Source organism: Danio rerio, chromosome 2 (genome assembly GCF_052040795.2).
Source record: "Danio rerio strain M-AB ecotype USA chromosome 2, GRCz13ab, whole genome shotgun sequence".
Lineage (NCBI taxonomy): Eukaryota > Metazoa > Chordata > Actinopteri > Cypriniformes > Danionidae > Danio > Danio rerio.
In genome coordinates, this window is record NC_141022.1 from 57,150,464 (window position 1) to 57,162,500 (window position 12,037).

At 39.7% G+C, this 12,037-nt stretch overlaps 2 long non-coding RNA genes across 2 annotated transcripts in view; one reads left to right on the plus strand and one right to left on the minus strand.

Moving 5' to 3' along the window:
* LOC147846549 (uncharacterized) overlaps nt 1–12,037 on the minus strand; it is a 1,651,758-nt gene that overhangs the window by 601,700 nt on the left and 1,038,021 nt on the right. The window lies entirely within an intron of this gene.
* The window catches only part of LOC147837276 (uncharacterized), a 39,122-nt gene that overhangs the window by 22,283 nt on the left and 4,802 nt on the right, over nt 1–12,037 (plus strand). The window lies entirely within an intron of this gene.

Sequence of the window (12,037 nt, forward strand, 5' to 3'; positions counted from 1 at the left end):
TGGCTATTGGACTAGTTTTGTGCTAGTTTTGACTGGCTATTGGACTAGTTTTGTGCTAGTTTTGACGCTATTGGACTAGTTTTGTGCTAGTTTTGACTGGCTATTGGACTAGTTTTGTGGTAGTTTTGACTGGCTATTGGACTAGTTTTGTGCTAATTTTGACTGGCTATTGGACTAGTTTTGTGCTAGTTTTAACTGGCTATTGGACTAGTTTTGTGCTAGTTTTGACTGGCTATTGGACCAGTTTTGTGCTAATTTTGACTGGCTATTGGACCAGTTTTGTGCTAGTTTTGACTGACTATTGGACTAGTTTTGTGCTAATTTTGACTGGCTATTGGACTAGTTTTGTGCTAGTTTTGACTGGCTATTGGACTAGTTTTGTGCTAGTTTTGACTGGCAATTGGACTAGTTTTTTGCTAGTTTTGACTGGCTATTGGACTAGTTTTGTGCTAGTTTTGACTGGCTATTGGACCAGTTTTGTGCTAATTTTGACTGGCTATTGGACTAGTTTTGTGCTAGTTTTGGCTGACTATTGGTCTAGTTTTGTGCTAATTTTTGACTGGCTATTGGACTAGTTTTGTGCTAGTTTTGACTGGCTATTGGACTAGTTTTGTGCTAGTTTTGACTGGCTATTGGACTAGTTTTGTGCTAGTTTTGACTGGCTAGTGGACTAGTTTTGTGCTAGTTTTGACTGGCTATTGGACTAGTTTTGTGCTAGTTTTGACTGGCTATTGGACTAGTTTTGTGCTAGTTTTGACTGGCTACTGGACTAGTTTTGTGCTAGTTTTGACTGGCTATTGGACTAGTTTTGTGCTAGTTTTGACTGGCTATTGGACTAGTTTCGTGCTAGTTTTGACTGGTTACTTGACTAGTTTTGTGCTAGTTTTGACTAGCTATTTGACTAGTTTTGTGCTAGTTTTGACTGGCTATTGGACTAGTTTTGTGCTAGTTTTAACTGGCTATTGGACTAGTTTTGTGCTAATTTTGACTGGCTATTGGACTAGTTTTGAGCTAGTTTTGACTGGCTATTGGACAAGTTTTGTGCTAGTTTTGATTGGCCATTTGAACTACTTTGTGCTAGTTTTGCCTGGCCATTTGGACTAGTTTGTGCTAGTTTTGACTGGCCAATTGGACTAGTTTTGTGCTAGTTTTGACTGGCTATTGGACTAGTATTGTCCTAGTTTTGGCTCGCAATTTGGGATAGTTTTAACTGGACATATGTTCTAGTTTTGACTCAACATTTGGGTTTATCTTGTGCTTGTATTGACAGGCCATTTTGGCTTGTTTTGTTAAGTTTGACTGGTCAACTGGCTAGTTTTGTGCTAGTATTGACTGGCCATTGGGCTAGTCTTGTACTGCTTTTGACTGGCTATTCAGGCATGTATTGTGCTAGTTTTTACCAAGTGTGCCGCAAGCCTGTGTTTGAGTGAAGGTCTCGGCCGTTAGATCGCCCCCTGGGGGCTGGCTGCAGTACAAGTCATAAAGCCCGCCTCCTCCGTGTTAATGAAGGCGCCGACGCCGCAAGTAGGTTATGCGTTATAAGTTCGGGGGGCGTGGTTGATTTTACATAAAGCGTTTGGTTGGAACCTCGACTCCGCTCATTTTCGCGGCTCCTCCTCTGGCTCCATCAGACAGTCCTTCTGCGCATGTCAAGGCTCCAATTTCAGCAGTCTTTTGCGACAGTTTGTGCCCGTCAAGCAGGCGTTTTGCCCTCAAGGCGTTCAATGGGAAAAGGGGCTGTCGCGTCGTCCATATTTTTTACAGTCATTGGTTTTTACTGGCCATTGGGCTAGTTTTGTTACAAAAATCTGGCAACCCTGGTGTCAGGTGTGACTCATTAAATAGTTTGCCAGTTCTAATGAATAAGCTGAAGCGAAGAAGGACTGAAGGCATCAGTTCATCTTTATTACCGTCAGCTAATGAGAATCAATCTCACTCACCACTCATATGAACTCTCTCCGGGTCGCAGATTATGAATTAGGATAATCTTAATGAATTGTCTTAATGTGAGCTTTTCTTAGCAGAAGGTGAAAGTCTAATATGAGTTAGAAGTTTGAAAGCAGCGGCCTGTGAGCGACACGAAAGAAATATGAGCAGGGAGTGAAAAACGGACAGATTGATTGTGTTGAAGCATGAAGGACAAGCATCTCGTCTGCTGCATCCTTATAAATCCTGTATATGGAAAAACATCTGAAGTTCAGTAAGTTTGGCTCATACTTTACTCAAAGTAAACCACCACCTGCACATTTTGTGTCATTTGTTTCTTCCCTGGATTTGTTAAAACACTCAATATTCACTTCTGTTTTGATTATACTCATGGTTTAATGTAGTACTAGATTAGTCCCTTTAAGGCAGGGGTGTCAAACTCAATTCCTGGAGGGCCAAAGCCCTGCACAGTTTAGTTCCAACCCTGCTCCAACACACTTACCTGTAGGTTTCAAACAAGCCTGAAGGACTAGTTTGATCAGGTGTGTTTAATTAGGGTTGGAACTAAACTGTGCAGAGCTGCGGCCCTTTTGGAACTGAGTTTGACACCTGTGCTTTAAGGCAAGTCATTTCAGTCGGCGGCCATCTTTGAAACGTCTTTTCAGTTTGAATAGAGTGGAGGAACTATGATGTCACCTTGTAGGCTAATCGGCTGCTATAGCATAAAATTGGTTCCCTCGATAAAATCCCTATAGGATTTATCCATAGGCTTTTCGAAGATTGCAAATAATAAGCTCTGTGTTCAAACACCGTTTATTACAGGTTTTGTCCAGCCGTATAATCCTCACGCGAAAGTAAAACTTTTAGCACTTTTGGATCTTGAATGCAAACGTAAGAACTGAAAAGCTAACGTTAGGCTATAAACTTACTACAATGCCTTCGGGGTGCTCGCCTGTGACGTCAGCATCACCCTGCTACAGTCAGCTTATCAAGCTTATTTTTAAAAGTATGGTCCATGACAGATTTATCCTCTCGGTTTATTATATTATAATCCACGCAAGTATTATAAACAAATAAATGCGCAAAAACACATCTGTATAGACCTACGTGCCTTTTGGATAGTTTTTTAGGTGGGAAATACATTAGCTGCGTCCTAAATGGCACACTATACACTATGCACTCATGCACTTTGTACTTATGCACTTACACACTCAACAGGATAGTATATGTATGTAGTGGCGTCCCAAATGGCACACTGTTTTTTTTACTAAGCGGAAATTCAAACCGTTTCCCTGATGACGTTTGACGGTTGCCAAATCAGTGAAATAAACGACCGAATTATCAGATAATACCTGCCGTGAGTATAACCGCATTCACCATCAGGAGGCGCTATATTCACTCTCGTAGGAGAATTTTGCTTTCACCATCCAAAAATAAATAAAGTTATTCAACATGTGCGTCCGATAGCTCCGCCCTTTCCTCTACGTAAGCAAACCTGCGGTCGTTGAGTGCGTGAAGTGTCCATCATTACGCACTTCATTTTAGCTGCTGAATGAGTGCATCATCCGGGTAATTAAAGTGCACTTATTATTTTTAGAATTTTCAGTGTGAACAAACTACTTACACTATTTATACTACAAAATGGCGTAGAATAGTGCATAAGTATACGATTTGTGACGCAGCTAATTTGTTTTGCTTTACATTTGTTGTAAAAGTTTTAAAACTGTGTGAATAAATGTTCCTACATAGTATTATTATAAGACGTATTTAAATAAGTGTATCGCTTGCGTGCACACAGCCCGCTTACCTTAGTAACAGATGACAGAAATGTGGCATGAGGGACAAGTCTATATGCCTGCATGTTCCATCATGAACGCAGAGCAACACTCAATATTCTTTTCTTTTTTCTTTGTCACGAAGTACAGCGAAAAGCAGCTCATAGTCATATATACTATACAATTTAAGGAGGAGTGTAAATATTGCAGTTATGACAGAGTTAAATGTGTTCAGATGAAGAAAAAACTTAACAGAAAATCAATTGATCACACTTAAACGACAGGTAATATGTGTGTATTTTTGCACATTAATTCACACGTTGCATTAATGAGAGCAGGGAAGAGACAGGCTGCACTGGTGAGCAGTATCTCCATAACATCATTTAATTAAAATAAACGATCAACAATGGTCTCGACGATCTTTACAAATGAAGTGTGATTATCTACACACAATTCGAAGAATACTACAAACTATGAAATACTACTCATGTGTAAATGACCTATTTTTTTAATTTATTTTGTAAGGGAACTTAATAGGTTTGAATGGTGCTCATGTATTACAGTGGATTTTATTTTGAAATTGTATGCTTCATACTGACGGACTTTTATTATGAAACTTACCTCCCTGCGTTAGTAGTTCCGGTAAAAGGTTCACGCAAAAGTGCGCCAAAGAGCGGATGGAGATCGCTACTTTTCTGAAGACAGCAAGTCTCATTACATGAGAAAAGGTTCAATATTGTATGCTTTAGCACTCTCCGAAGAGGCACAAGGTTAGTGTTTTCATAATACTGTATATATTGTGTATTTTAGCCTTGTGTGGAAGCATTTAGAATATAATAGTAAGCAGCTAAGTTTGCATTTAAGCTAATTCATGCACTATTGTATTAATGTATTTTTTGTTGTATTCTGTTTAGCTCTTACGTTGGTGTTTGATTCAATAAATCAATAAAACCATCAGTTAAATCTTGACCATCAATCGGGGAGGACGCTACATCATGAAAATACTTAATTAACAGAAAAATCCAAATACTCAACGCAAGCGAGCAGCGCTCCAGACCAGATCAGCTCGATAACGTATAATGAGTCCGACACCGCCTGTGGTCCCATTTAGCAACTTCATAGTGAAACCCCGCAGGTCCTACACCACCCAACCCGCTCCGAGCTGGGATCGAACCGGCGACCTTCAGTATGGGAGTTGGTTGCTCTAACAAGGAGGCTAAAGACCATGGCCTCTAGCATCTGTCGCTACAGCACCTTTAGAGGACAGAGGAGTGAGTTTTACCTGCAAAGCACTTACTACCTGGCCTCCGTTACACTAGCAACTGTCTTTTTAAAGAGGCGTAACCGCTTTAAAAAATCAAGAGTGTGCTGTAACTGATGTGTTTTATGTCGTAGAATAAATTGTGAAGGCAAGGCAGTGGCGCAGTAGGTAGTGCTGTCGCCTCAAAGCAAGAAGGTCGCTGGTTCGAACCTCAGCTCAGTTGGCGTTTCTGTGTGGAGTTTGTATGTTCTCCCTGCCTTCGCGTGGGTTTCCTCTGGGTGCTCCGGTTTCCCCCACAGTCCAAAGACATGCGTTATAGGTGAATTGGGTAAGCTAAATTGTCCGTAGTGTATGAGTGTGTGCGAATGTGTGTGTGTGGATGTTTCCCAGAGATGGGTTGCGGCTGGAAGGGCAACCGCTGCGTAAAACTTGCTGGATAAGTTGGCGGTTCATTCCGCTGTGGCGACCCCAGATTAAAAAAGGGACTAAGCCGACAAGAAAATGAATGAATGAATGAATGAATGAATAAATTGTGAAAGTATCTTGACTTTGTGTCAGCCACAGACCTTATTTAAGCGATTTAACTGAAATCCTATTTAAAAAAAAACATTGACTTTGGGACGAGAGAACCGGAACTGCTAAAATGCTAACTTGCTTCCGGGTTTTTGCATACAAATTGACGTCATAGTTCCTTCACTTTATAGGGAAAAATCAAATTCTCTAAAACTGTTTTTCAAGTTTAACTGCATTTTTTTTTTTTTTAGTTTTTCATGTAGTAAACCTTTTTGTTGTTGTTGTGTTTTATTTTTTGTTGTTGCATTAAGCATAGTTAGAACCACAGTTTTACTACAAATGCTTGGTTAAACTATGGCTAATGTAGAAAAAACATAATAAAAAACATGAAAAGTATATGAAAAAACTCTATTGTAGTTTTTAGAGGTGTGAACCTATACTGGTCTCATGGTTCGGTTACGATTATCATGCCATCGATTCGGTTCAATTCGATATCTCGGTGCATCACGGTGCATTGACGATGCTTTTTATACACAGTTTTATATTTTCTTCACAGCAGCAGTTCTTGTATTAAAATGTATGAATATATTTATATACTATTTGTTATACAATTTTGTCATTTAATACAAACAATCAGATATATAAACTATACCTTTAAACAACACGAGCATTTAGCAAATCATATAAACAAATATAAATATCCAGCTCACTTTCTGATTCTTGTCTAGTTCTCTTACACCTCTTTGATTGGTCACACCCTTAACAAAACGGTTGCGATTGGCTCTTGCGCGCTGCACTCTTCAGATAAGTGGCACTGATAGGCAACAGCGGTGATCACAGCAAAGTCAAAGCAAACGCGCGAATAGACATCCTGCGGCGCGATACGTGCGAATGGCGTGGCGCGAATGAAACGTTTTGCACGTTTGATGCGCTTAATGCGCATTTCTCTTGAATCACTCGAGATCGAAAATCTGAACTTCAGCGGACATTCGCGCCGCGTTAACCAATCAGGAGCTTGCTCTTGTGGAGGCGTGATTGTGCCCTGCCCATCACGCGAATCTGCGTCTGTTCTGAAGTGAATTTGACACGCGAATGAAGCGGGTTTGACGCGCGAATGAAGCGGGTTTTGACGTGTGAATGAAGCGAGTAACCTCAAATGTTCACGCGGCTACTTACGTTCGAATAGCGCGATTTGGTGTGTACAGCATTAGAGCGTTGTAAATACTCGCACTCGCCTCCCTCGCGACAGAGCGCATATGAGGTAAATGACGTCAGTAATAACCGGTTATGATTATTACTGAACCGATACCGAATTGTCCGTGTCTGCATCGCGGTGCACTGAAGAAACGATTAATTTTGACAACCCTAGTAGTTTTAGTAAAGTTTACCATAGTGAAGTGTATTACACTCTATATATTACTAGTATTGGGCAGCACATTTGGCGCAGTGGGTAGCACAATCGCCTCACAGCAAGGAGGGCACTGGTTCGAGCCCTAGCTGGGTCAGTTGGCGTTTCTGTGTGGAGTTTGCATGTTCTCCCTGTGTTTGCGTGGGTTTCCTCTGGGAGCTCCGGTTTCCCCTACAAGTCCAAAAAAACATGTGGTCTCTGTGAATTGGGTAAGCTAAATTGTTCGTAGTGTAGGTGTGTGTATGAGTGTGTATGGATGTTTCCCAGTGATGGGCTGCAGTTAGGAAGGCATGCGCTGCGTAGAACATATGGTGGATAAGTTGGCAATTCATTCCGCTGTGGCGACCCCAAATTAATAAAGGGACTGAGCCAAAGGAAAATGAATGAATGTATTACTAGTATTTACAACACTTTAACAAACGATACAAACAAATCCAACATACTTTTTCTGCACTGAACTATGGTGTGTTTATGCCTAGTTGTAAAAAAAACGTACAGTGTTGGGTCAGTTTGTTTATTATTAAAGTTGTTTTATTACAATTATAAAATATACATTTGCCGGCCAGTTCATTAGGTACTAATAATATCTAACTGCTAATTATTGCAAATTTCTAATCAGCCAATCGCATGGCAGCAACTCAATGCATTTAGGCATGTGGACATGGTCAAGACGATCTGCTGCATTTTAAACCGAGCATCAGAATGGGGAAGAAAGGGGATTTAAGTGACTTTGAACGTGGCATGGTTGTTGGTGCCAGACAGGCTGGTCTGAGTATTTCATAAAGTTGGTTTACAGAGAACGGTTTGGAAAAAACAGTGAGCGGCAGTTCTGTGGCGCAAATGCCTTGTTGATGCCAGAGGTCAAAGGAGAATGGCCAGACTGGTTCCAGCTGATAGAAAGGCAACAGTAACTTAAATAACCACTCGTAACAACTGAGGTCTGCAGAAAAGAACATTTCTGAACAATCAACATGTCCAACCTTGAGGCAGATGGGCTACAGCAGCAGAAGACCACACCTGGTGCCACTCCTGTCAGCTAAGAACAGGAAACTGAGGCTACAATTCACACAGGCTCACCAAAATTGGACAATAGAAGATTGTAAAAACGTTTCCTGGTCTGATGAGTCACGATTTCTGCTGTTACATTGGGATGGTATGGTCAGAATTTGGCATCAACAACATGAAAGCATGGATCCATCCTGCCTTGTATCGACAATTCAGGCTGCTGGTGGTGGTGTAATGGTGTTGGGGATATTTTCTTGGCACACTTTGGGCCCATTAGTACCAATTGAGCATTGTGTCAATGTCACAGCCTACCTGAGTATTGTTGCTGACCATGTCCATCCCTTTATGACCACAGTGCACCATCTGACTACTTCCAGCAGAAAAATGTGACGTTAAAATCGCGAATCATCTCAGACTAGCATCTTATACATGACAATGAGTTCACTGTACTCAAATGGTCTCCACAGTCACAAGAACTCAATCCAACCCTGCTGAAAAATCCAGCTTAAACCAGCCTAGGCTGGTTGGCTGATTTTAGCTGGTTGACCAGGCTGGTTTTAGAAGGTTTTTGGCCATTTCCAGCCTGGTCTTAGCTGGTCAGGCTGGAAAATAACCAGCTAAAACCAGCTTGACCAGCTTGGTTTAAGCTGGACATAGCTGGTTTTGGCTGGGCTCCCAGCCTGGCTAGGCTGGTCAAGCTGGTTTTAGCTGGTCATCTCCCAGCCTGTCCAGCTAAGACCAAGCTGGAAATGGCTGGAAACCAGGCTGGAAATGGCCAAAACCCCTCTAAAACCAGCCTGGTCGACCAGCTAAAACCAGCCAACCAGCCTAGGCTGGTTTAAGCTGGTTTTTACAGTAAGGAATAGAGCACCTGGGATGTGGCGGAAAGGGAGATTCGCATCAGGTGCAGCCAACAAATCTGCAGCAACTACATGATGCTATCATGTCAATATGGAGCAAAATCTCTGAGGAATATTTCCAGTAGCTTGTCGAATAGCTTGCCAGGAAGGATGAAGGCAGCTCTGGAGGCAAAAGTGAGTCAAACCCGTTACTAGTTAAATGTACCTAATAAAGTGGCCGGTGAGTGTATGTGATATCCTTAATGATACTCGCATCTAAAAATAGCTTTATTTTAAATTTACAGGACCTGTAAACATCACTTGGGAAATATTTGTAAAATAATTAAAAAAGGTTAACACTTTTGGCGTCAGCTGTATGTTTATCTCCTGATAATCCGCTGTGTGTGTTATTATCAGATGTGTGTTTGCTCGTGTGCCGATGCACTGTTGATTTGCTCATCGCAGTTTTTGCTGAGCTCTGCAGACTGAAGTGCTGACTCTCAGCCATCGTCCACTCCATCCCGATCGCATTTTAATCAACAAAAAAACTTTACTCTGGACGGCCATCCCGCAAACATTCACCCTATACACCATACATCTCACTAACAGCCCCATTATATCCGAATAAATCTCTCTGAATCGAAGCAGACAAGAGCAAAATCAATCCCCTCCTGCTATATTCTCTGTAATTTGTGAAGAGACGGTTAAAATAAGACATTGATCTCTTCATCAGGAACATTACCTATAAGGTTGTGACCTCGGATTTCTGAGTAGAAAGTAAATAATAATAGATATGCCACGGAGATCCGTCCTTAAACTAGCCGAGAGAAACGTTAGCGTAAAAGTTTACTTGAGCTCGTGGGGTTTATAACATATTCAAGCGGACGTAAAATTAGCAGCACAAATCTCAGAGGAGCATTTCGCTGAATGATTTGCACAGTCTCAGTTCGGCCTAAAAATATCTCCTGATGTAAATTTTTTGACTTGTCCTTGAGCGGGAAATGCCGGCGGTGACAGGGGTAAAAATATAATTTCCAACCCATTGACTTGGTCAGGGACTTTATCTTTTACCCTACAGTGCCGCTGTGTGGTTGAATGTGTTATAAAGCTCGAGTTTTTCCAGTGTTTTTATCATTTAGCTACAGTCTATCCCGAAATGATTCACATCCCTAGCAAACTCTGACTTAAGTTACTGTTTGTTTGTATTTTTTACCGTAAATGATACAGGCTTCTCCCAAAAGAACAAGACAAAATATTAATAAAAACAGTAATATTTATCCACAAATGCAGACTTTCAAATTATCCGCCTTATACAAGATTTTTGTTAATTTTTTGTTCTTAATGAAGTCTCTTTAAGCTGTGGAAAAAATGTAAAAGCTCTGTCTATTGTAATAATATAAACCCGTCTTTGTCTTCTGAATGTCTTTTGGCTTTTAGTTTTTTTTTTTTTTTTTTGTGTGAATTTCAATTATCTTTGGAAATTTTACCTTACCAGTTTATCCATTAATAGTAATTTACAAATGCACAATAAAATATGATGTAAATGAGACATTATTGTGGGGGAAAAGGCCTATTTCTCAATTTTATATACATTAAAACAAAAACTTCATCAGAATTTGCCAGGAATAATTTTGAGCTTGGCTGAATATCTATTTCCCAAATAATAAATATTTCCCGAATGATGTTTAACAGAGCAAGGAAATGTTCACAGTATGTCTGATAATGTTTTTTTCTTCTGGAGAAAGTCTTATTTGTTTTATTTCGGCTAGAATAAAAGTTTAAATTTTTTTTAAACACCATTTTAAGGTCAAAATTATTAGCCCCTTTAAGCAATTTTCTTTTCTGATTGTCTACAGAACAAACCATCATTATACAATAACTTGCCTAATTACTCTAACCTGCCTAGTTAAGCCTTTTAAATGTCACTTTAAGCTGTATAGAAGTGTCTTGAAAAATGTCAAATATTATTTATTTTACTGTCATCATTCATTCATTTTCGAGTTGCTGGCATGTGATTGGCTGGTTAAAAATGACTTTAACCTTTTCACTCATCATACTGTAGCACACGTGCTTGTGCTGATGTGACAATAAAAGTGATTTGATTTGATTAGAAGTTTGCAATAATTAGCAGTTGTAGGCCTATAGTATTAGTACCTAATAAAGTGGCCAGTGAATGCATATTTTATAATTATAATACAGCAACTTTAATAATAAACAAATTGACCCAACACTTTAAATATTTTACAACTAGGCATATTAATACACTATAGTTTGGTGTAGAAAAAACTACAGTATGTTGGATTTGTTTGTATCATTTGTTAAAGTGTTGTAAATACTAGTAATACATTCATTCATGTTATTTTCGGCTTAGTCCCTTTATTAACCTTGGGTCGCCACATCGGAACAAACCGCCAACTTATCCAGCACGTTTTTATGCAGCAGATGCTCTTCCAGCCACAACCCATCTCTGGGAATACTGTCATCATGGCAAAGATGAAATAAATCAGTTATTAGAGATGAGTTATTAAAACTATTATGTTTAGAAATGTGTTCTCTTCTCTCTGTTAAACAGAAATTAGGGAAAATAAACAAGGGGGCTAATAATTCTGACTTCAACTGTATATACATGCACACAAACATCGGGAGACTGGATTGGTAAAACTTTATTTTAAGGTCATGCACTGAAAAAAGTGTTGCATGTAGAACTGTTGCAAACAATTAATTTGTGTTGAATTTAAACAAACAAATTAAGTTTAATAATGTTCAACTTAATTTGTTTGTTTAAATTCAACCCAAATAGACCGTTTACAACCACTTAACGTAAAACAAATTAGTAAATCCAAGGAATCATCTTTGAATAATTTTTTTCAGTGTGTAGACAGTATCTTTTCATTTAACTAACGAGTAATATTAATTGCATGTACTTGCTATACCTGACAGATGACAAATAATAACTTGACTTCTGGTTGATCATTTGGAAACGTGTCAGAAGGTCAATTTTTTTGATGAATTATCTGTTGAATTGCATCCCAATCATCACAAATACTGCAGAAGACCTACTGGAACCTGATGGACCCAAGATTCTCACAGAACCAGTCAAGTTTGGTGAAGAAAAAGTCATGGTTTGGGGTTACATTCAGTATGGGGGCGTGTCAGAGATCTGCAGAGTGGATGGCAACATCAACAGCCTGAGTTATCAAGACATTTGTGCTGCCTGTTACATTGCAAACCACTGGAGAGGGCAAATTCTTCAAAAGGGCATACTTCAGCCTCCATATTGAAGTTCCTGAAAGCAAAGAAGGTCAAGGTG